Source organism: Crocuta crocuta, unplaced genomic scaffold (assembly GCF_008692635.1).
Source record: "Crocuta crocuta isolate KB4526 unplaced genomic scaffold, BGI_CrCroc_1.0 scaffold119, whole genome shotgun sequence".
NCBI classification, from domain to species: Eukaryota; Metazoa; Chordata; class Mammalia; order Carnivora; family Hyaenidae; genus Crocuta; species Crocuta crocuta.
The window spans coordinates 7,147,205-7,170,792 of NW_027551562.1; the positions used below are offsets into that span (position 1 = coordinate 7,147,205).

Genomic DNA, 23,588 nt, shown 5'->3' on the forward strand with positions numbered 1-23,588 from the left:
CTCTGGGTCAGCCTGGATCACAGAGAATCGCTACCACCGCCCCCTTCACCCCAACACCGGCTTCTCCAGAACCTGCCCCGGGGGTTCACGAGCTCAGAGGTCCCGCTTGCACAAGGGTCTGGATGTGTCCCCTCGGCCTCCGTGTGGGACTTCTGCGGGGGCCACCCCATTCACCCCGCATATCTCCCCCCCACACCCCACATCTGCCCTCCTGCCCTCTCGGACCTGCCCAGATGTGCCCGGAGCCCGGAGGACGGTCCGGCTGGGGGAGACCGAAGGAGATAAAACACATTTCGCGGCGGAATCCCTGTTAAGTAACAGAAAGCCATCCAACTAGCGACCACGCTTCCAAAAACGTCACTGCCACCGAGGAGAGAGTTTGCAGCCGCCGACCCCGAGCGCGCTCCCCTACCTGTCTCCCGCTGCAGGGCTGCCCTCGGCTCCGGCTCCGGGCCGCGCCGGCCGCCCCCTGCGGCCTNCGGGAGCCGCCCGGTAGACGCCGGAGGAGGGGCCAGAGCCCTGAGCTCTGCGTCCCAGCACCAAGGTCACCGGGGCCATAGACCCACCGACGACCCATGGGTGCTGCCCGCCTGCTCCCTGCTGGACGTTGGGGGTTCAGACGTCCGTGAGATGTGGCCCCCGGGGCGAGAGGAGGAGGGGGGCGGCCCAGCCGCCGCCCACGGAGCACCCCTCGCGCCAGGTGCTGCCCACGCGGGGGCCCCAGTTCCGCCCGCAGTGTCAGGAAGGCCCCGTGGCCGGCGCGCCGTCCGGATGAGGAGCCGGCCGCGGACGGGGCACAGGGCGCAGTGCCGCAGGCTGGGCTGCACCGGCTCGCGTCCCAGCAAGGACCACAGGTTGTGACCCAGCCGTCACGGCCGCGGGGACTCGCGGCTCCTCCAGGTGCGGGCTGGAGGGAGGTAATGGGGCAAAATACCTGCAAGAAGGGACAGGAAGCAAGGGAGGGAGGGGTGAAGTCTGGGGACGTTCGTCCAGAAGGAGAGGACCGAGCGCGCGAAGGCCTGGAGGCGCGCCCGCCAGCACTGCTGTGTGTCCACACTAGCGATCCCGGTTCCGGGGCAGAGCAGGCCGGGGGAGGTTCGGGGGGTGCGGGGTGCACGTCAGGGGCCTTGAGAGCCAAGTGAGGGGGTTGGAATTGGGCCCTAATGACAGCAGGCAGCCCTTGAAGGAGTTTAAGCAGGAGAAAGGCTGGGTCACCCACTTGGGAAAGTCACCCTTCGTTGAAGTGTGTGCGGTGAGGGTAAGGCGGGCGTCACCAGGTCAGCAGGAGGGTACGGCTGCCCCGGCCAGAGGGTCTTCAGAGGAAGGCGGCCGTCTGTCTGCCATGCTGGTCCTTCCCACAGCACCCACCCGCGCCGTGGACAACATATGTGCTCAGTAAATGGTGAATGGCAAATAAATGAATATTTATTTCTTCATAGAGAAAATGGATTCCTTTCTTTCACAAAATTTTTTTTTGTCTTTAAAATGTGATCAAAATAATGTGCATTTATTTTGCCATAAACATTGCATTGTGATGCAGCCTTATTTCTGAACGTGAGTACAGGTTCCCGGCATTTCCCTCTGCATTTGCTGGTCCAGCAGCGCAGGTGTGTCTGTAACCCAAGGTTGGCTTGTATCCTGATGTGTTTCAGTCGCCCCCCATAAAAGGTCTCCGGGATATATTATTATTGCATGAAAGAGCAAAGTGCAGAACAGTGTTTATAATAAGGAAACTCTTGGGAAAGAAGGAGGGAAGACACAAATGTATATTTGAAATTGCTTGCGTTGGCATAAAAATATGTCGGAAGGTTATGTAAGAAACTTGTAGACATTATTAGCTATGGGGCTGCGGTGGGTGGAGAACTGGGCGGACAAAGTCTGGGTGAGAGAAAGACTTTCAATTACGCTTTTATGAAATTTAAGTTTTTGAACCAAAAATAAATTACACACATGCATAATGTGTTACCATCTGTATCTAGAAGCTTAATGAACCCTGAGAGGACTTCAGATGCAACGTGCAACATGCCCCAAGTGGACGTGGCCCCAGGCCCACTCCTCGCACTTCCCCAGTTCCTCTCCGGGGCAACAGTACGATGACTTATTACCCTTACACCTCCTCTTCGGTCTGCTACGCTCATGGGCTGGAGGTGAGGAGAGAGGAAGGCCCAGAGACAGAACCTGAGGACTCCGGGAGCCCACCGTCACCAGTGCCGGGACTGCATGGATATGATCTGTGTCAGGCCCCAGGGTCTTCCCCACAATGACAGTGATGGTGGCCATGGTGGCCAACATGACACCCATCAATTGTCTAGCTGGAGTGATGCCGTCTGGGCCCAGAGAGTCCCTCACCCAGTGCCCTCCTCACAGATAAGCTTCATGCTATGCGTCACTCCAAACGGGTACGTTCTCAGACCCACAGGGAGGCTTGGGGCAGCTAGGGAGCCGCTGGAAGGGAAAGCCCCAGGGTGAGCCCAGGAAATTGCCCTCCACTGTCATCCCCCTCCCTCCCTCTCGGGGAATGACCCACCATCCAGAAGCGATCCTGGTCCCCTGTCTCATTCTCTCTACCCACCTCATCTCCTACACATCTAATTAAATACCAACTTCTGTCAATTCCGCCACGTAAATAGCTCTCAGAGTCATCTACAACAGGGGCTCTGTAACAGTTGCTTTTTGTTTTTTGGTGGTTTTTTTTTTTAATCCTCAACAGGCATCTATGAGTGATACCATCTAAAGAAATGGGTAGAATCTTAGTCTTAGGTCCTGAGATGAGCAGCGGCAGATTGGACTTGAGGACATGGATTCTGAGACAGACGCAGCGCCTGATGTAAGCCCAGGCTCCCGGTACAGCTACAAGGTGACACCCCATGTGACAGAGATGAGCGCTGAGACAGCCCAGAAGCAGGGGATCCTTCTGGCTAGGTTTGGTTCTAGGAGAACTGAGGTGGTTCTGCCTGACAGGGGCTCGAGCTCATTGGGGGTGAGTAGAGAATCACAGCAGAGGGGACCGGCATCTTCTCACCCTGTCTTAGAAGGCAGGTTTTCAATGGTGACATCCTGTGGTAACAAGAAGCAACTGTCACGAAAAGCTCATCAGACTGAGGGAGCTCCACAGGATGGGAGGAAGCTGAAATAACCACCCACTGGGACTGTGTAAGCCCCACTGAGAGGAGAGAGATCCCCAAGAGAAAGAAACTTCGCTTCATGCCAGTCGAGGAACACAGACTGAGGCACCTTGCCTGGCCTTAAAATCTGGCTTTGCTGTTCCCTTGCCACGTGCCCTTTAAGATACAACCGAACCTAATTGTATCCCGAGGTCCCCTTCTGGAAAACAAGGATGATAACACAATACATGTCACAGATTTGTGGTGAAGATTAAATGGATTAAAACTTAGCACTTACGTCTTGTGGAGTAAGGGCTATGTATATCCCTGAGCTATGATTTTTTTAATGTTGGAATGAGTTGATGAAATAGAAGAGGCGCCTGAGATGCTGGTTATCTGTCACACTTTCTGTCCACCCCCTGTGCCACCACCTTGGCTCAGGACCTCCCAGCTTCTTATCTGAAATACCAGAGTTATTTCTTAACTGATCCCCCTAATTCTGATGTTGTCCCTGGTAATCCATCTGCCATACACATACTATTGATCTTTTTTCTTTTTAGAGTAAGAGAGAGAGCAAGCTTGAGCGGGGGAGAGACAGAATCTTAAAAAAAAAATTTATTTAATTTCAAGAGAGAGGGAGAGAGAGAAAGTGTGAGTAGAGGCAGGGCAGAGAGAGAGGGAGACACAGAATCTGAAGCAGGCTCCAGGCTCCGAGCTCTCAGCCCAGAGTCTGATGCAGGGCTCAAACCCATGAACCGTGAGATCATGACCTGAGCCAAAGTCGGACGCTTAACCGACTGAGCCACCCAGGTGGTCCTAGAGAGAGAGAATCTTAAGCAGCCTCCATGCTCAGCACGGAGCATGGACACAGGGCTTGATCCTACGACCCTGGGATCATGACCTGAGTGGAAATCAAGAGTTGGATGCTCAACTGACTAAGCCACCCAGGTGTCCCCATCCTATTAATCTTTTAAATAGGTAATTCTGTGGGCATCCAACTGGCTCAGTCAGAAGAGCATGTGACTCTTGATCTCAGGGTTGTGAGTTCAAGCCCCACGTTTGGTATAGAGATTACTTAAATCAGTGAATAAAATGTAACCCTGATACTATCATTCTGCCTCTTAAGATCCTTCAGGAGTGAGTCCAGACTTTTGGAATAAGCGCTAAGCTTCACGACCTAACATTCCTAGCCAGCTAACATCGGATTTCTGCTCACCATGGACCCTTGCTCTACTTGGTCCAGCAATACTAAACCTCCTGTACTTTCCAGAAAGCCCCAGGCTGCCTAGCACATCCACGAATTCTTGCTCATGCTTCAGACCTGTGTCTACCTATTCCTTCCCTCATGGAACCTGCCCAGATCTACCTGAACATTCATACCTCCTCCACTGAGCCTCTGGTACACACTTGGCTAATGTCCCCAGAGCCTCATAGTATAATTACGTATATAAAAATCTATTTCCCACACTAGACTGAAGACTCTGAAGGAAATTTAAAGAAGAGCCTGAGTCTTTTTAGCTTTCTTTACCCAACCCCTGGCACAGTATCTGGAATATACAGATGGTGCTCACTACATTTTAAAACTTCACTTGAATAGATTTTGATGTGATTTTCCTCTCATGTATTTATCTTGTCCTGCCAACCAAAAAGCATAAGTTTGCTTGAACCATCTTTGTGCCTATGACAGGTGCTTGGTTACCATGTTCATTCTGACCCGCTGAGGTCAGTTTGGTCAGCACAGGGAGGGGCAGGGGCATCGAGGGAGGGGAAGACCAACTCTGTTACACCTTGGGATAAGCCGTAGAGGGCGACACCTTAGCAGCACACCAGCCCACACCTTCACGTTCTTCTCTCATTGCTTTATTTCCAGCTCGTGCAACAGTGAGAGCAGCAGACCCACACCTCAGCTCTTGTAGCTCTTACACACTTCATGGAGTAGCTCATTTCCTCTTTACATCAGCGCGACGAGAGCCCTCTTAGGAGGAGACGGAGGCGGGGCGGCAGACCTTGACTAAAAGACACACTTATAAGGGGCCGAACCTGGATGTGAACAGTCAGTCATACGAAATACCGCTATTTAGGAAGACTGCTTCTGTTATCTGTGTGGCTTGTGTTTCCACATTATGTAGGGATCTCACATCTCACGATCATCATCTAATACGATGTTTCTCAACCTCGGTTTTATTGACATTTCGGACCAGAGGATTCGTCATGAGGGCTTCCCTGTGCATTGTAGAATGTTCCACAGCATCCCTGACTCCTACCCACTAAGTGCCAGATGGGCAGGCAGCAGGTTAGATAACAGGGGCACTTACAAGGCCTGTCTTGGCCAAAGGACCGGGAGATCTCTGTCCCCAGCCACCAGGATCTTCCGAGTTTACAGAGAAGCTCTAAGAGGGTCATTCACTCCGTCATCCAAGGTTGTCAAGGCCTTGAAAACGGCTCCACTGTCGGCACAGGGTGGAAGGTACACTCCCAGCATAGGGGAGGAGGACAGGCCTCCGACTGCCTGGGGTCAGCTCCCGGGTCAACGTGTAGTCACCGCCCCCCCACGACCCCCGCCGGCCCAGTCTGAGGACGTATAAGGAACATCTGTATAATGAATGGCTGATAGAGTTCTGGGTGCAGGATTTATGTTTACTTATCACACTTGATGATGCTCATTACTTTACTGCTGAGCAAAACTACAACCACTACCAAGAAGTTAGTTGGTAACAAATAAATCATTTCTGGGTATTTTTTTTTTTTTGAACATTGGCAATTTTGAAAAAAAAAAAAAAGAGGGGGGCTATTGAGTGGAGAGTGAGCATAATGACACCCTTACTAAGCTGTACAGTAATGATACCACTCTTCAACACAATGAAGGATATACCTACATATGTAAAATTAATCTCCATCATTTTAAGTTGGTGAGCCATTAAATTATATGACTACAGTAGTACTTTGGGGACAAATTCTCCCTTTGATAAAGGACACAGCCTTGGGAGATGGCCAGGGTGTTCTCGCTTGTCTTACTCGAAGAGTCTGGGACTTCAATATCGCTCGTGTCCGCAAAAACTCCAGGCCCCGTCCCAACAGACCTTCACTTGGTGAATTATAAAAGGGAAGAATTTATCTTGAGCACATTCGATCCCCTTTTCGCCGAGACTCATTTCCTCCTCAGTGTAACAGGACGTGAACGCTGCTCCTGTGGGATCTTCTAAGATATCAAGTGGCTCATGTGCACAGATGCCCAGCTCAGACCTGGCCCTTAATGGGCTCCTAGTACACCGTAGGCCCATTCCTGCAATACTCCTACCATCTTGTATTGGCTCCTTAGACACAATGACTGGTGGCTCCCCGTCCTTCTCGGATTCCTGTTAGGGGATATTTATAAAAGGCTCAGGGACCAGGTGTAACCTCCTTAAGAGTAATATAGTCAGGGATCCACAAACCTTTCCTCTAGTAATGAATCTGCAAGTAAGAAGCTCTGTAAACCTTAGGAAAACCACTCTGAATCTCTGAGCCTCAGTTTCCTCATCTCTGTAACGGACAAGATTTCCAAGAAAGCCACAAAGACCCCCTCTGACTTGGGCAGTTCATGGGTCACCAGACCTGCATCCCATCCCCTCCATGCCTTTGCTGCCTTGATGAAAAAGGACAAGTTCAACATGAAACTCAGCTCAATATATTACTCTTATGTGATCCCAGTGTTTTCTCCCTGCATTGAGTGCAGTTCCTATTTGTTTTACGGGTTTTTTTCATACTAAACATAAAATATATACATATATATTACACATGCACATGAAGTGGAAACATTCATGTCCATTAAAAAATAATAATAATAATAGTTTAAAGTGGGTGTAGCCAATCTAGTTAAGGAAAAGAACATGGCTCATACGGTCCTTTCCTGACCCTAATCCCAATCCCGTGTGCTTGCTCTCCCCACCAGATGACGTGATTCTGAATTCTGTGTAGTAAGTCTCACGCTTTCTCTACATGTTACTATCTACATAGCTCTTAAAGGGCATGGTGTAGTTATTTTAGTTAAAGGAATGAAATTATACGTATTCTGAGACCTGTTTTTCCTCCTTCACAGGTTTCTGAGAAGCAGACATATTGGCCCCGGCAGCTGAATCCATACGTCCTCGTTGCTGCATAAAGTTTCTTTTAAGAACATCGCAGGTTTCCACTAAAGGAAGACATTCTACTGCTCAGGGACATTTGAGTCATTTCTTCTGTGTATACGTGTGTGTGCACTATTTCCAATAAGGATGTTATGAATATTCAGATAAACAGGAATATTCACGAACATTCAGGTGCATCTCCTGGTACCCCCCTGCCAGTTTTTCTCTATCGTTAGGACAATAGCTGAGTTATAGAGTCCAATCACCTGAGTCGTACCCCGTTATTTTCCAAAGTGAGCACATCATTTTATGCTTGTTTCAGCAGGGATGGGAGCTCTCACGGCGGTGGGTCTCCTCAACACCTGGTAAGGTCAGGCTGCCGTTTTGCCAATCTGACAGATCTGGAAATGCCATCTCATTTAGAACTGGCTTTAATTTGCACCTTTCTGATGACTGGTGAGGTTCAGATCTTTACAGATGCTTACTGACCATTTATCTAAAATACTTGTTATTTGGGGGTGCCCGCATGGGTCAGTCAGTTAAGCCTCCAACTCTTGATTTCGGCTCAGGTCATGATCTCATGGTTCGGGAGATGAGCCCCACATTGGGGTCTGCATTGACAGCGTGGATCCTGCTTGGGGATTCTCTCCCCTTCTCTCCCTGCCCCTCCACAGTTCTCTCTCTCTCTCTCTCTCTCTCTCTTGCTCTCTCAAAAATAAATATTAAAATTTTTTAATTAAAAAATAAATTAATTAAATGCTTGTAATTTNATTTACCCTTTTTTCTTTATTTTTGCTCTTTTTTGACACTCTCTGGGCACACTCTTCTCTCTTGAGGCCATTAAGACCCTCTGCTATACTATTACTTCTTAAATTGTATGCCTTTGGTTTTTACCTTTAAACTTCCCATCCACTTACCTAGCACTGCTCCTCATCCAGCCCCTGACGGCCCCGGCCCCTCTCCCCCCGGAAATCTAACACGCCAACTCTGTGGTAGTGAACTTGGCATCTGCAGGGGGGATTGGCTCTGAGCAGTCCATGTTGCTCCACTGATATCGTTTTCTTTTCCTTCTTTACAAGACTATGCAACCCTTTATAATACTATAGTTTTGCACCGAACTTTTGATCTAGTAGGATAATGCCATGCACCTGATTCCTCTTCAGAAGTATATCGGCTATTCATGACAATACAGACTGGAGGGGTCTGAGAGGAATGGGACCAAAATTTCTTTCTTCATTTAAATTTTAGGTTTTGTTAAGTTTCATGACGAGGCCATTTNTATTTATGAAAACAACTATACATTTATTTTAATCTTCTATTGCAATATAACTTTCTAATTTTTATTAAGTCTCTTGAAAATATTTTGTTAGATGTAGACCTAGGTACCATTTGTATATCTGTTACTAATTTATTTATTAATTTTTAAAATTTTTACTTTAGAGAGCAGGGGAGGAACAGATGGAGAGGGAGGTGAGGAATCTTAAGCAGGCTCTGTGCTTAGCACAGAGCCCAACATCGGGCTCTATCCTACAATTCTGGGATCATAACCTGAGCTGAAATCAAGAGTAGGACACTCAAATGACTGAGACACTCAGGCGCCCCTTTCTGTTACTAAGTTAATCTTATCCCTTTAAAAACTCCATTTTTTCGCTATCTGTAGACAGAAATGCAATCGACTGTAGCCTTGTTTTTTATTGGCCACATATCTATATTCTTTTATTAATTCTAATAATTTGTCTATATATTCTTTTGGTTTCTTATGTAGAAAGTCCTGTGGGGGCACCTGGGTGGCTCAGTCAGGTAAGCATCAGACTTCGGCTCAGATCATGATCTCGCAGTTTGTGGGTTCGAGCCCCACACTGGGCTCTGTGCTGACAGCTCAGAGCCTGGAACCTGCTTTGGATTCTGTGTTTCCCTCTCTCTCTCTGCCCCTCCCCTGCTCATGCTCTGTTTCTCTTTCTCTCTCTCAAATAAACATTTAAAAATTAAGAAAAATGAAAGCTCCATAATTTGTGAATATTGACAGTTGTAATTCCTCCTTCTCCTGTTTTATACAAGTTATTCCTCTTTCCTGTCATGGTTTCCTGGCTGAGCTTCTCCTGCAGAACGTAGGATACAGGACTGATTGTGAGCAGTCTTGTCTTAACCATTTTCCTAAAGACACTGCTTTTGAACAATTCAGTATTGTATACATCATTCCATTATTTTATGTGTAGATACTCATAAGTTACCGGTTTACTGGAGTTTTCTTCTACTCTTGTATTACTAAACTTTAAAAATGATAAATGGTAATTGAAATGTTAGGAAATATTCTTTTCTATGTCTGTTAAGATAAGGATGTGATTTTTCTCTCACTTCTGTTAATAGAGTAGGTCGCCTTAATGTGCTCCATAATATTGATGTAAATTTGCATTCCTGGGATAAACCCCAATCGGTCACAATGTGCCATCTGTTTGTATATACTGTCCTCATCAGACAGCCAATGTTTTACTTAAATTGTTTCATTGTGCTCATTAATCAGATTGCAATACAATTTTCCTTTATTCTACCAACCTTATTTGGCTATAGAATCAAGGTTATACCACCATTTTAAAGTCAGTTGTGCCACGGAATATTATTCTCCATAAAAAGAAATGAAATCTTGCCATTTACAACCACGTGGACGGAGCTAGAGAATCTAATGCTAGGTAAAAAAAAAAAAAAAGTCAGAGAAAGACAAGCACCATATGATCTCACTCATATGTGGAATTTAAGAAACCAAACAAATGATGAAACAGAAAAAAAAAAAGAGAGAAAGATAAGCCAAGAAGTAGACTGTTAACTAGAGAAAACAAACAAGGTCACCAGGGGGAAGGTAGGTGGGAAGGTAAGATGGGGAAACAGGTGATGGGGATTAAAGAGTGCACTTATCATGATGATATAAAATAAAATGAAAAAATAAAAATACAAAGGCAACTCCATAAGCAAAGTGAGGTGCGCCATCTCCCACCTTTACTTCTTTGAAATACTTTATGTAATATTCACAGCAATCTGTTTCTTGAACATGTAACTGGACTATACAATCATTGGGGGAAGAGTTTTCACCATCGACTCCATTGGGAGATGGAAGAGTTGAGTCACTAATGGAGCGCCAAAGATGGAGGAGGGGTTGTTTTCAGGATGGAGCCTGTGTACAAACGGAGAGGAAAGAGCTGTGAAGGGAAGATTGCAGACACAGAAGAGAAAGGGAAGGAAGGAAAGGAGGTCCCTGCAGGGGACAGAGGAGAAGACCCCAGTGCCTGGTGGGGGCCTAGAGGGACCGCTGGAAGCCGTTCTGCTCTTCAGAGGCAGGATGGAAATCCGAGACGATGGCATAGTTTGAAAGACGATAGAGAGTTGAAGCAGAAGAAACTGTTCTCTGATGGGCTTTCTCTTCTTTGGGAAGTAGAGTAGGCTCGCCTGCCTGGAGAGGAAGGGTTGGAATTAGGGCTGGAGGGAAACGGGAAACGTGGATCTGAGGAGGGGAAGGAGAATGGGGTTGGTTTGAGGTGATGGGTAGAGGCAGGTCACTGGGCTGTGCCTGGGTTCCAGGGGAGCGTAGCCGGAGTGGAGAAGCTCAGGCATCTAGGAAGTAGGGTGATTACCTGATGATGGATGAAGAGATGGGTCATGACAGACTGGAAGGGAGTGAAAGAGCTTGGAACTGGAGAGGTTTGTGAAGCTCAAGTATAAATACTTGCAGGAAAGGGGGAGAGAGAGAGGGAGCTGAAGACACACCCATGTTCAGAAAGAAGAAGCGTGAATGGATGCCGGGCGTGGGCGTGTGTGGGGCTGGGTTAAGTTTCGACTCAGTCCTGGTGACATCATGGAGAGGGATACAAGGAGGCCTGGAGGGAAGAGGCTGTAACCTTCTGTCCTGTGTGGTGTTACACACATTATGCAATTTAATTTAATTTAATCCTCACTGCAGGATGACGACGTGGGTCTCAACAGTCTTTCCAATTTACAGATGAAGAGCTGGTCCTTGGACAGGTGGAATGCCACGTTCAGCGAGGACATTCCTCATGCAAGATTTGAATCCAGGTCTTTCTGATCCTGAAGTCTTTACATGTCATCAGGACCCCAGAGGGGCCACGAAGAGGAGGAGTCATTCCCAGGATGTAGAATCTGCCCCCCCACCCCAAGACTTGGGGGGAGAGAGAGCCTTGGAGCCAGCAGATGCCAGAGTGAAAAGTTGGGTGTGGGAAATACCGTCGCTGCAGATTTTTCAGGAATTCCTGGGGCTGTGTCTTCTCATGGGTCCGTGAAGGTGGATTCTCTGAAACTGGGTGTTCCTGCTGGTTGGTGGACACTGTGACACTTGTGGTCATAGAGGCCATCTCATCTGGCACATCTGCACGTACACAAGGTGAGCCTCCCCTCCTCATCCCTACTCTCCCTCCCTCCAGAAAACAAGCCCCCTGCTCCTGATTCTTGATGCATCTAGTTCCAAAATTGGCAAAAACTGGGTGATGGATTGTACAGTTAGCATCCTTCTTGATCCCCATTGCTCCCTGTGAGTTAGATACTTTCATCCCCAGTTTACACAAAACAAAACTTAAGCACAGAGATGACGGGATCTTGGGGGAGGGGGGGCACAACATCTCTTGCAATTGCAGGGCTTTTTGAAAAAGGAAATCATTTACCACATGATTTTGTCTCCACGACCTTCCCTTGATGTTGTTCTCCCCAAAGCCTCCGGGAAGACACAAGTTGTTGCCCTGTGGGCAGAGAAGTGGTGCTCCTTGATTCAGGCCTCATCACCAGTAAATGCTGGAGCTGGGACCCCAGTTTTGCTCTCCTGTGATCTTTTGCATGAGGGGCCTGGCCTTTCCTGCGGAACCAATTGACAAAGGACCCATCTCCAGACTCGAATGTCAAGCTAACCCTGCTCCTTTCATCAGTGTGGCTCAGAGCTCCCTGAAGACCTTACTAAGCTCGGCATTCTCCAGGGCCTCCCATGTCCTGAGCCACCTTGTCTTTGAAGAAGAACTCAGGGGTACCATGGGGTCCCGCGGAAGTCAGTGCCCAGTTCACGGGTATGAGAGTCTGGGTCCCTCACCCCAGATGCTGATCGGCTAGCCCAGCCCTGGTGTTGGACTGCCTGGGTTGAGTTCCTGTTCAGTGTGCTCTTAAGTAGGCTCTAACCCCTCCATACTGTAGCGTCTTCATTTTTCAATGCTCATAGAGATGTTCCTACTGTACAGGATTATTGTGGTACGTGTTCCTCAAACGTAAGCATGCTACCATTGTTACTTAGGATAATAACGGTAAATATCATTATTGTTGCTTAAACAGATGTGAAAAGTGAAGCCCAGAGAAATCAAGAGAATCTCCAAGTTCCCCCACTGAGCCAGAAGCCACAATTCTGGTTTTTTTGTTTTTTCTTTTTGTTTTTTTTGTTTTTTACCTTAGCATCCTTCTTTCTTTATGAGGATGAATTGGGGCCTTATTGGTAAAGTGCGGTTTCAGTCAGCTCAGTCCCCCATAACAAAGCACCACAGACTGGGGGCTCTAACAACAGAAATGTATTCTCTCAGTTCTGGAGCCCGGAAGTCCTAGATCGAGGCATCCGCAAGATTGGTCCTTCTGACAGCCATGAGGGCATGACCTTCAGGAGGCTCTACTTGGCTTGTAGATGACATCTTCCCCCTGTGCCCTCACACTGCCTTCCCTCCTTATGTGGGCGTGTCCTGATCTCCTCTTGTAAGAATACCAGCCATTTGGAGTAGGGCCCATGCTAGTGATCTCATTTGAACCTAATTCCCTCTTTAAAGACATAATCTCCAAAAACAATTCAGTCACATCCCCAGGCCCTTGGGGTTAGACTCCCGCGTATGGATTTCAGAGGGACACGATTCAAACCCATACTCGATGCCTCCTACAGATTCTGACACGGAGAAGATGCTCAGAAAATAGTAAGTCTTCCTGTCACAGCGCAGTTATGATTGTGCCTTATGTCTGCAGTTTGATGAAATCCCCATATTGAAAATGTATAATGTCCACAGCAGAAGCCCCTCAAACTTGGCCCTTTGTATGCGCCCCAGAGAGGAGGTCACACGATTCCAGGAGTGAATGAAGCCCTACCACCTGCCTACAGGACTTTGTTCAGTCATGGGTATAGGGGCAAATGCAACCAGGAATGGGCCCGTAGGCACCGACCCCCTCCGTCTGTGGGGTGGGGTAAGCCTCCAGCCTATGGCACACAGAGCAGAGCTGGGTGGCTAGGAATTCTGTCTTTGAAAGGGATGAACAGGGGCACCTGGGTGGCTCCATCGGTTAAGCATCTGACTTTGGCTCAGGTCATGATCTCATAGTTCTTGGGTTCGAGCCCTGCGTCGGGTTCTGTGCTGACAGCTGAGAGCCTGGAGCTGCTTCAGATTCTGTGTCTCTCTCTATCTCTGGCCCTCCCCTGCTCATGCTGTCTCTCTCAGAAACAAATAAAACATTAAAAAAATTTTTTTAAAAAGAGGGATGAACAAACCAGATTTGAGTTTGATTTTTATACCCTTACCATGTGAAGTTCATAGGCTCTGAAACACCCTTCTTTATGTATCTATTCTTGAGTTTATAATGCACAATCCTTAGTCGCAGGATGCTTTCAATCCCCTCAGCCGGTTTCCAAGATCTTTCCCCACTCCCTTCTTCCCAAGGCCAACCATGCTTCCTTCCCACGGAGCACCCTCCTTGTCTATAAGGCAGGGGGGCAAATACAGAACTACACGTCTCCTTTTCAGTCTTAAGATAACGGGCTCAGTGTGAGAAACTGGAGTTCTGTCCAGGACCAGAGCACCTCTGGTCCCCTTCCAGGACCAGTGACTTTGTGACCCTGGGCGTCCTGTGAAGGAGGATCGCCTAGGCTGTACATTTAGGTCTTCCCCGCTCTGAAGATCTGTGATGCAGTATACGGAGCCTACGTCTGGGCTGCCTGCACCCTGGCCGCCCCTCCGCCCCTCACCCTACAGCGGAGCCAAAGCCTCAGAAGGCAGCTCACATCTCTGCCACTGCGGGAAGAGAGACGGGGAATGATGGATGGAGACGGATTCGACAGGCTCATTTCAGTGAGCGTGTGGGTGGGAGTGTTTCAGCCTAAAGAATGCAGGAGGAAATACCACGTCCACATATGTGTTTCTTGCTGTTCCACACGCAGGGTGTGCAGTGGCCCCTGCGCCGTGGTCGGCTCTGGGAGCACGGGAGCGCTCAGCATCTCACAGGGCCCACCAGGCCCCGATCGGATCACGGAAGATAACAGGACACCCACCAGAAGGCAGCTCACTCAGTGTACGGACAACTGAAGAGGTTTCAGAAGAAGGGCTTTGGACACTTCTTGGCTGTGTCACACACACACACACACACACACACACACACACCGCCAACGAGTCCCTCATTCGGCGCAGCTGGGAGAACCACGGAGTTGGGAAAGCACTCAGAGAACTGCGAATCGCATTACAAATGCTAATTATTATTAGCAGGGTGAGTGCTCTCAGGCACCAAAAAGCTCAAACTGCTTAGCGGGACAGCCCGAGCAGCGTCAACCCTGGCACGTGGGACACCACCTCTCGGAGGCGGCCTGTGCTCCAGACACACCGGGCCGCTGGACGTTTCTCAAACCGCCTGTCTCTCGTCATGCATAGATGTCTCTGCTCCCCTCCTGCCTGCTGTTTGGCAGATAACTGCTTATTTATCGGGATTAGACTGCCGAGTCCTCCCCCCTCCCTTCCCCCCTCCCCCCACACACACCTAGACTAGGCACCAGCGGCTGTTCTCTGCTGGGCAAACCGTTTGATCTCTAGATAAATCAGGAAAGACCAATTGCATGAAACAACCCTCAGCCCCTTTCTCAAGATGCTCCCTGATTCTGATAACCCAGTGGGTGTGAAGGAGCTGAGGTGCGTTCCTGATCCGACCTGCACAGTCTCAGAGTGAAGTGCAGAGTAGCAGGCTCAGAGATGGCCTTCGTCCCGCAGTGCCAGGACATCCACCCTTGCGTTTTCTGCAGTGACACAGACTTGCTGAGAATGTGTGGCAGAGAGGATGCAGGATGGATACAATAAAAGGTAGCAAGCCATTAATCAGCTATCAATGGATGCTTTCAATGAATTAAAGAATAAAGGAACATGTTCTGTTAAATGGAAAATCGATTTTATAAGAGTTTTATGGTGTGATTCCTTTTTAAAAAATATAAGACAAATAGAAAATAAATAACACTCTCAAAATATACAAAACCAAGTTGGGCTCTGGGAGTTGGGGGTGCAGGTGCTTTTAATTCTCTCCACTGTAGCCGCATTTTCTCAATATCGTACCGAAATCATCCTGGGGTCATCAGGCAAAAATAAGTGTGGTTTAATATATATATATATTNCCTAATATATTTTTTTATATTACCTTGATCCTGTAGGGGCCAAGGGCAGGTTGCCCCAAGATGGTGCACTTTGCCATGAAGATTATTTCGAGTTAAAAGGCAATCAAGGGAGGAGCACCTGAGTAGCTCAGTCACTTAAGCATCAGACTTCGGCTCAGGTCATGATCTTGCAGTTCATAAGTTGAGGCCCCACATTGGGCCATCGGTCTCTGTGCTGACATGACAGTTCAGAGCCTGGAGCCTGCTCGCACTCTTGTCTCTCTCAATCTGTTTCAAAAATAAATAAACACTTTTAAAAAAGTCAATCAAGGGGTGCCTGGGTGGCTCAATCGGTTAAACGTCCAACTTCGGCTCAGGTCATGCTCTTGCGATTTGTGAGTTAGAGCCCTGCGTCAGGCTCTGTGCTGGGGGCTCAGAGCCTGGAGCCTGCTTCCCATTCTGTGTGTGTCTCTCTCTCTGCCCCTCCCCTGCTCAGGCTTTGTCTCTGTTTCTCTCTCAAAAATAAATAAACACTAAAATAATTTTTTAAAGGTAATCAAACCCCAGCAGATTCAAGAAAAGCACTTTACCTCCCCCTCTACAGCCTCAAAAGAATTTAGGTAGAAGGTGCTCGAGGAAGAGCGCAGCCACACGGAACCACATTTTGGTAGCCACTGCATAAGGAGGGCCGGGAACAACTCACAGGCCGGTTGGATCAAGCTCTTCATGTCCTGCTGTTTCCCAGTGGGCCCCGCACACATTTGTTTCCCAAACATTGACTGTTTTTCATCTTCGTGTCAATTGCATTCCTTCCCTTTGAAGTCCCAGGCCCCTACCCGCTTCTCCTTAGCTCAGAGCGACATATATACCTCATTTTGCTGGACTGTCTTTGGATTCCCCACCCCCATATGACCTGAATTCTATTTTCTTCTGTTAACCTGTCTTCTGTATCCTTAGTCCTGATGGAAGGACCTTGAGGGGACAGGAGATGCTTGCTCCCCAACAATTCAAACAACCTAAAACTTTGCATTTTAGACTTTTGTGTATTTTAATAGTCAGCCATCCATCTATCTTTCCTCCTGACACATCCACCCACCCACACATCCCTCCACCCACTCATCCATCCACCCACCAATCCATCCATCCACCCACCCATCCATCCACCCACCCACCCATCCATCCACCCACCCNTCTTTGGAATTTCCATGCCCACGGGGATTCCCCACCCCCATATGACCTGAATTCTATTTTCTTCTGTTAACCTGTCTTCTGTATCCTTAGTCCTGATGGAAGGACCTTGAGGGGACAGGAGATGCATGCTCCCCAGCAATTCAAACAACCTAAAACTTTGCATTTTAGACTGTTGTGTATTTTAATAGTCAGCCATCCATCTATCTTTCCTCCTGACACATCCACCCACCCACACATCCCTCCACCCACTCATCCATCCACCCACCAATCCATCCATCCACCCACCCATCCATCCACCCACCCACCCATCCATCCACCCACCCAACCATCCATCCATCCATCCACCCATCCACCCACCCATCCATCCATCCATCCATCCACCCATCCATCCATCCACCCATCCATCCATCCATCCACTACTTTGGCCTCACTCTCTGGAGTCCCGGGGGTATAACCAAAGGCAGAGGGAGGAGTGAAAACTCTGCCGGTGTGGAGGGAGTAGGTGCTGGGACCACGGAGGGGCCCTCCCTTCATAGCTTGTTCTGTTTTACGTTGAGCCCTGAGCGCACATCACAGAATAAACCAGGAGCATCTCTTCGGTTTCAAGAGGCTGGGCAGATGCAGCCAGGAGCAGACCAGCAGAGGTGGGGGGTGCACACAGGACACGGGCAAAGGTGACTTCTAAGTCAGGCTGTGCTGAGATTCAGAAAGCACTGGATGTCAACGGGAAGTTTGCTAGATGAGGGTCTCAGAGGTAGGGGTTGGTGGCGATAGTGATAACTCACAAGTGTTGAGCCCGTCGTAAGTAACAGACCCCTGTGCTCACCAGTCCTGTGCAAGCCTCTTATCTATATACCCGGGAGAGGGGAGAAATGGACCTCAGAGCGACCAGGCAGCCCAAGACACTGGGAGGCGGAGCCCTGCAAAGAAGCCCCGTCCTTACCTCTCTCCCCAGAACCCCACTGACACTGAGGTCCGCTCAGTGGCCTTGTGACCTAAGGGGGTTGCTCAACCCTGTCCTCAGCCTCAAGATCTGTGAGGACAATGACCTCAGCATCGCCTGCCCTCCAGGGTTCTTCCAAAAACCAAAGGACTAAGATATGGAAGCCCACTCAAAGCTTCCACTTCTATGTGTGTGACCTGTGACTTCCAAGCAGGTGTCACGCTTGCCCACATCATTTTGCAGGAACCCAAACCATCCCACAAACATCAGTTGTCACCTAAATGCACCTCTGGGACCTGTAAACGTTCCTATTAAGATTTTGATGTTTGAAGAGAAAACGCATACCTGCCCTTCTGATGTAAAAGTAACTTACGAACATCCTACATAAAGGATCCTTTCCATTTAAATGGAGACGAAATCTTAATAATAGATGACTGCTTTATGAATATGAAAATTATATATTCGTCGCATAATCAGCCGGTGAATTGACACATCAGCACACCTCCCCTGGAGTGCGTGGAGCAGATTCGAAACCCCATTAGCAATTGTTCCCGAGCATCTTTTAGAAAGCAAGAAGCCTGGTATTCAGCTGAGGGTACAAGCAGCTATCAAATTCAGATTGTTACTTATTTAGCACCTGTTGTATACAAGGAGAGACTTGCCCAGCTTACAGTCTTCAGGGAGAAACTCCCCAGCATGACAGAGCAGGATGCTCTGAGCTCACACACCTGCTGGCTCTGGGGGAGAGTGAGCGTGGCAGACGCTGGTGGCAGGAAGCCTCAGGCAGGTGGTGTCACTCTAGCACACAGAAGCTGGTAAGGGCCGGACCCAGAGTAGGGGCAAAGGGGCCAGTGTTGGTTATTTGAGGAGAAATTACAGGGCTCAGCAATAGGCTGGATGTGAGGGGTGGCAGTTAAAGAAGAGGAAGGGGTCAAAGGCACTCTGAAGAAAGCCAGGTCCTGCCCTTTGTCAAAGTAAGGCTGCCCTGGGGCACCTGGGTGGCTTAGTCGGTTAAGCGTCCGACTTTCGCTTAGGTCATGATCTCGCGGTTGTGGGTTCGAGCCCTGCGTCGGGCTCTGTGCTGACTGCCGGCTCAGAGCCTGGAGCCTGTTTCAGTTTGTGACTCCCTCTCTCTCTGACCCTCCCCTGCTCACGCTGTCTCTCTCTCTCCTAGAAATAAATAAAACATAAAAATTAAAAAAAAAAACAAAGTAAGGCTGCCCAGATACAGCAAATAAAAGCAAGGATGCCAGTTTAAATTTGATTTTCATGTAGACAGCAAAGGGTTTTTAGTGTGAGTATGCCTCAAATAGTGCATGGGAAGCACTCGTCTCAAACGGTGTCTGAGATTCTAATTTAACAGGGCATCCTGTGTCTCATCTGTTAATTCTACCCAGAAGGACAGAAACTCGAAGTGCCCAAGTCGATTTCCCTGCAGAACGGCCCCGAGCACCATGTCAGCACTGCCAACACCACCTACGGCTTCGTCTGCGTGGGGAGCCGTGGGGGCCGCTGCACTGACCCCAAGACAGAGCACCTCGCAGCCAGTTTGCACAATCTCTAAGGGCTCAGAGTCTGAGTGTCTGCTATGAACCCGTGAGGAGTGAATAAGAAGGTGGGTGTAGACAACAGCAGGATTTAATAAAGGGACCCAAATGCTGTGTAATCGCTTGAGACATATTCAGAGAAGGGCACAGACGCCAAGACTCTGGAAAGGGAAAACCAGCTTCCGGTTTTCCCCCGTGTTGTCCCCCCTTCCTCCCATTCAATAAATACTGACTCCCTTGGATGGGCCAGACACTGCGAGCCTCCCTTGTAAAGACGAGTAAGCTTATGAGGAAGAAGAGGCAAACTTGTGCACTGGGTTTCAAAAGCTGGCTTTGCCACTTACGAGCTCTCAGCTCTTTCACTGATCCTCAGTTTCCCCATCTGGAAAATGGGCATCATAGTGCATCCATGCAAGGTTGGTTTAAGGATTCATTTAAATGAGGTAAGCACAGAATAACAGTCACCAAAAATTAGTTGCCTCTCTAGGACAACAATCTCGCGTTCCTCTCATGGAGAGAGAAGATGGTCTCATAATCACAACGTTGTAAACAAATGTTGTAATGTTTCAGGAGCCCAGAAGAAAGAGCAAGCTCTTAAAATAAGAGGGCATTCACCCGCATCCTGAAGAAGGAATAAGATGTGTGAGACATAGTTCTTTTAAAATTTNCCAGGACTGGACCAGTAGAGCCACCTTGCCTCTAACGCAGGAGCAATCTGCAAAAGTTCTCCTCTGTTCTCTGAGATCAGGAACCTTCGGAATCCACAGGCCTGAAGCTGCCAGGACACTCTGCCGTCATCCAGAGAATGAGGACAGACTGGTGACAGGGCTCAAGCCCACAGTCTATGCTGGAGCCAGACTCATCCCCAGCCTTCCAATCACACTACCCAGTAGAGGCGGCTTTTTGCTTAAAACACTTGGTTCAGGGCTTTGTCACTAGTAATAATTACATAGCTTCCATGCTAGGTGACATCTTCCATTAATTTCTCAAATACCCAGGGGTGCCTGAGCTAACTGATAAATAAATGATACATTTTAGGGGTGCCAGATAAGCATCCAACTTTGGCTCAGATCATGATCTCACAGTTTGTGAATTTGAGTCCTGCATCAGGCTCTCTGCTGTCAGCTCAGAGCCTGCGTCTGATCTGTCCCCCTCTCTCTCTGCCCCTCGCCTGCTTGTGCTCTATCTCTCTCAAAATGAATAAATGCTAAAAAATAAATAAATGATACATTTTAGAGAAAAGTAGTACCCAATCCCTATTAAAACATAAGTAATCCTTTCATCAACACATTAACTGACTACTGGGATCTGCTTCTCAAATGTTTATGAGAGATGTTTCCATTTCAGTTTGATGTTTTGAAAGTAGGGACTTCTTGGGGCACCTGGGTGGCTCCTTTGGTTAAGCGTCTGACTTCAGCTCAGGTCATGAGCTCAGTTTGTGAGTTGAGTTTGAGCCCCGCATCAGGCTCTGTGCTGACAGCTCAGAGCCTGGAGCCTGCTTCAGATTCTGTCTCCCTCTCTGCCCCTTCCCTGCTTGCACTCCGTCTTTTTCTCTCTCTCTCAAAAATAAATAAATATTAAAAAAAAATTTTTTTTAAAGAAAGTGGAAACTTCTTAAGATGTTGGGCAATAATATAACAGCAAATACCCTTGTTACTTAAAATACATATCAATTCCCATTCATTTACTCTAAGAAAGTGTTGATAGCCTTGCAGATAATCAGTGAGTTCTAAATCATGGCAAAATCATACAGAGATTCAAACTAGGTTCATCATGTAGATTAAAATTCATGATAAGCTATGTTTTCTTTCCATTATTTTTTTAAAAAATTTTTTATGTTTTATTTATTTCTGAGAGAGAGAGACAGCGTGAGCAGGGGAGGGTCAGAGAGAGAGGGAGACAGAATCCGAAGCAGGCTCCAGGCTCTGAGCTGTCAGCACAGAGCCCAATGTGGGACTCAAACCCATGAACCGTGAGATCATGACCTGAGCTGAAGTCAGACGCTTAATCAACTGAGCCACTCAGGCACCCCTCTTTTCTTTCCATTCTGAAAACATTTCTGAGTTGCTTCAGTAAGATTGTTTTTTCAAAGGTCTAGGGCACTTAAAGTATTAGACATTCATTTCTTATTTTTGACAATTTTAGAAGTATTCAACATTTTTATTGATATAAGCACTTTCTTACCTTGATAAATTGATCAGAGCAGAGTACTTTTAATTTAACAGACTTCATAATCTAGTTTATTAAAACCGCATGGACATCAGAAAGCATAAACCACTCCCATAATGACGGTACAAACCCTTTCTGGATTATAGACATGCAGACACTGTGACCTCCGTGCCTCAGTTTTACCCATAGAATAAGAGTCATCAAAACAGAGAACTCACACATCCATATTTGAGCAATCCTGCTTCCCAACAGGCACAAATAATTTTGTCTGAGTCCAAGGAGACAAAGAGACACATACACACACAAACGGAAGATGAAATGCTGGATTCTGTCATTTCTCACCCAAGAGCGGGCAGATCTCTGTGCTCCTCTACAGAGAGCACCAAAGGGCCAGAATGATAAGGGAGCTTGGGGCAAGCTGAGGGCCAAGTGCAGGCTAACAGCACCCGCATCGCCAGGTGGGACATGTGTGATATGCCTCGGACACTCCCGACTGCCCAAGAACAGGAAAGGAAAGAAAGCAAATGGTGGACTGATAGAGGTCACAGTCATGAAGGACAGGAGTCTCTAGTTTACGGACAACTTAGTAAACTGCAAGAAAAAGACAATCATATCCAGAGCCTAATCTCCAGAAACCTATAGATTCTGTTTCCTGGAGCCCTAATATCCCCCTCATCAAGACATAAGTGGGTGAAAGCGCTTGCCATGGGTAATGCGGGAAACAAAAGCAAGTGAAAAATTCCCTTAGTGCTTCCAGCCCATTGATGAGTCCTTGAAAAGGGCAGAGTGACCTTCCTCTAGGAGCTCAGCTGCCTGGAGGATGACACTTTGCTAGGGGCAAAAGGCAATCTTAGCTTAACATTATCCCAACCTCCAGGATCCTGGGAGTCCACTTTAACATATAAACATTCCTTTGGGAACTTCCTTTATCTCTATTCGCTCCCCCCCACCCCCAAGAGCTATGATGGTAGTCATACTTCCTCCAGGCTTGTGGCCCCTGATATACATCTGACGGGCCTCATGACTGATGTTTTACTAAACAGTAGTAAATGACGTTTTCCTAACAACAGCTAGCCCCTCGAGGTCTTCAACCGTGCTTCCAAAATTCCTTACAGACTTATGCTGTCACGAACCGCCTCCCAACCTGAAGGTAGATCATCAGTTACTCCTCACAACCCCAATGCAGCTCTTTCTGCCCACGGTCCTGTCCCCATGCTTTAATAAAATCACCTCTTTTGTATGAAAGACGTCTTTAAGAATTCTTTCTTGGCCGTCGGCTCCAAACCCCACCATCACCCCATCTCATCAAGACCGGAAAACCAAACTCCCAGTCATTGCTGCCGCTGATGGGAAATAATCCTACAACTGTCAGCAAACCGAAAACAAGACACAAGTAGAGGAAAAACTCAAACAAGGGTGAGCAATGTTCCGTTGCCACTTGGAATTCCCTCTATGAGCCAAGGAAACATGCTGCTGGGCTTACGATGTTCTTTTCTGGCAACGCGGTTCTTTACGGGGCTTGTCAGGTGTTTCCACAGAGGGTCTCGGTACATGATTTTCGAAACTGCAAAAGGATATTTTTATAGGATATTGTTTTAGGAAGATAAAATCTCAGCTCTCGTACGAATACAAAGCAAGCAGATGCCAACTGTTTTATGTAACTTATTAACAAACAGACCAGTAATATGTTACTATAGGTTCGATGAATTATTTTAACTTTAACGTGTGCTTGAAAGGTACCTTGACAAATAGTAAGTTCTTTTTTTTTTTTAAATATTTTTATTTATTTCTAGGAGAGAGAGAGAGAGACAGCGTGAGCAGGGGAGGGTCAGAGAGAGAGGGAGTCACAGACTGAAACAGGCTCCAGGCTCTGAGCTGGCAGTCAGCACAGAGCCTGACGCGGGGCTCGAACCCACGAACCGCGAGATCATGACCTAAGTGAAAGTCGGACGCTTAACCGACTAAGCCACCCAGGCGCCCCAACAAATAGTAAATTCTGATGTCACTAGTGGCGTCCGTCCTAAGTATGGAATGTGTGAGTGGCTTTATGCAATCCCTGCAGTGACTACTTTTATGACACCAAAAGAATGCGCGTGCGGGGTGAATGTTGATGCACAACGTGATGAGGGAGCATAAGGCAGGCTGAGGGCCAAGCACAAGCTAGCACCT

General features: G+C 47.8%; 1 protein-coding gene and 1 long non-coding RNA gene across 3 annotated transcripts in view; one reads left to right on the plus strand and one right to left on the minus strand.

The window, feature by feature from the left end:
• The window catches only part of FAM135B (family with sequence similarity 135 member B), a 274,520-nt gene extending 274,051 nt beyond the window's left edge, over positions 1–469 (minus strand). For both annotated transcript variants that reach the window (XM_077749966.1, XM_077749967.1), the window contains exon 1: positions 413–469. The gene's annotated coding sequence lies outside the window, so the exon portion shown is untranslated. The remainder of the gene's footprint in view (positions 1–412) is intronic.
• Positions 470–2,279: 1,810 nt separating this feature from the next.
• LOC144219872 (uncharacterized) lies at positions 2,280–3,394 on the plus strand. Its single transcript, XR_013331527.1, has 2 exons — positions 2,280–2,399; positions 2,711–3,394. It is a non-coding gene; the product is annotated as an uncharacterized LOC144219872 (long non-coding RNA).
• Positions 3,395–23,588: the final 20,194 nt, after the last annotated feature.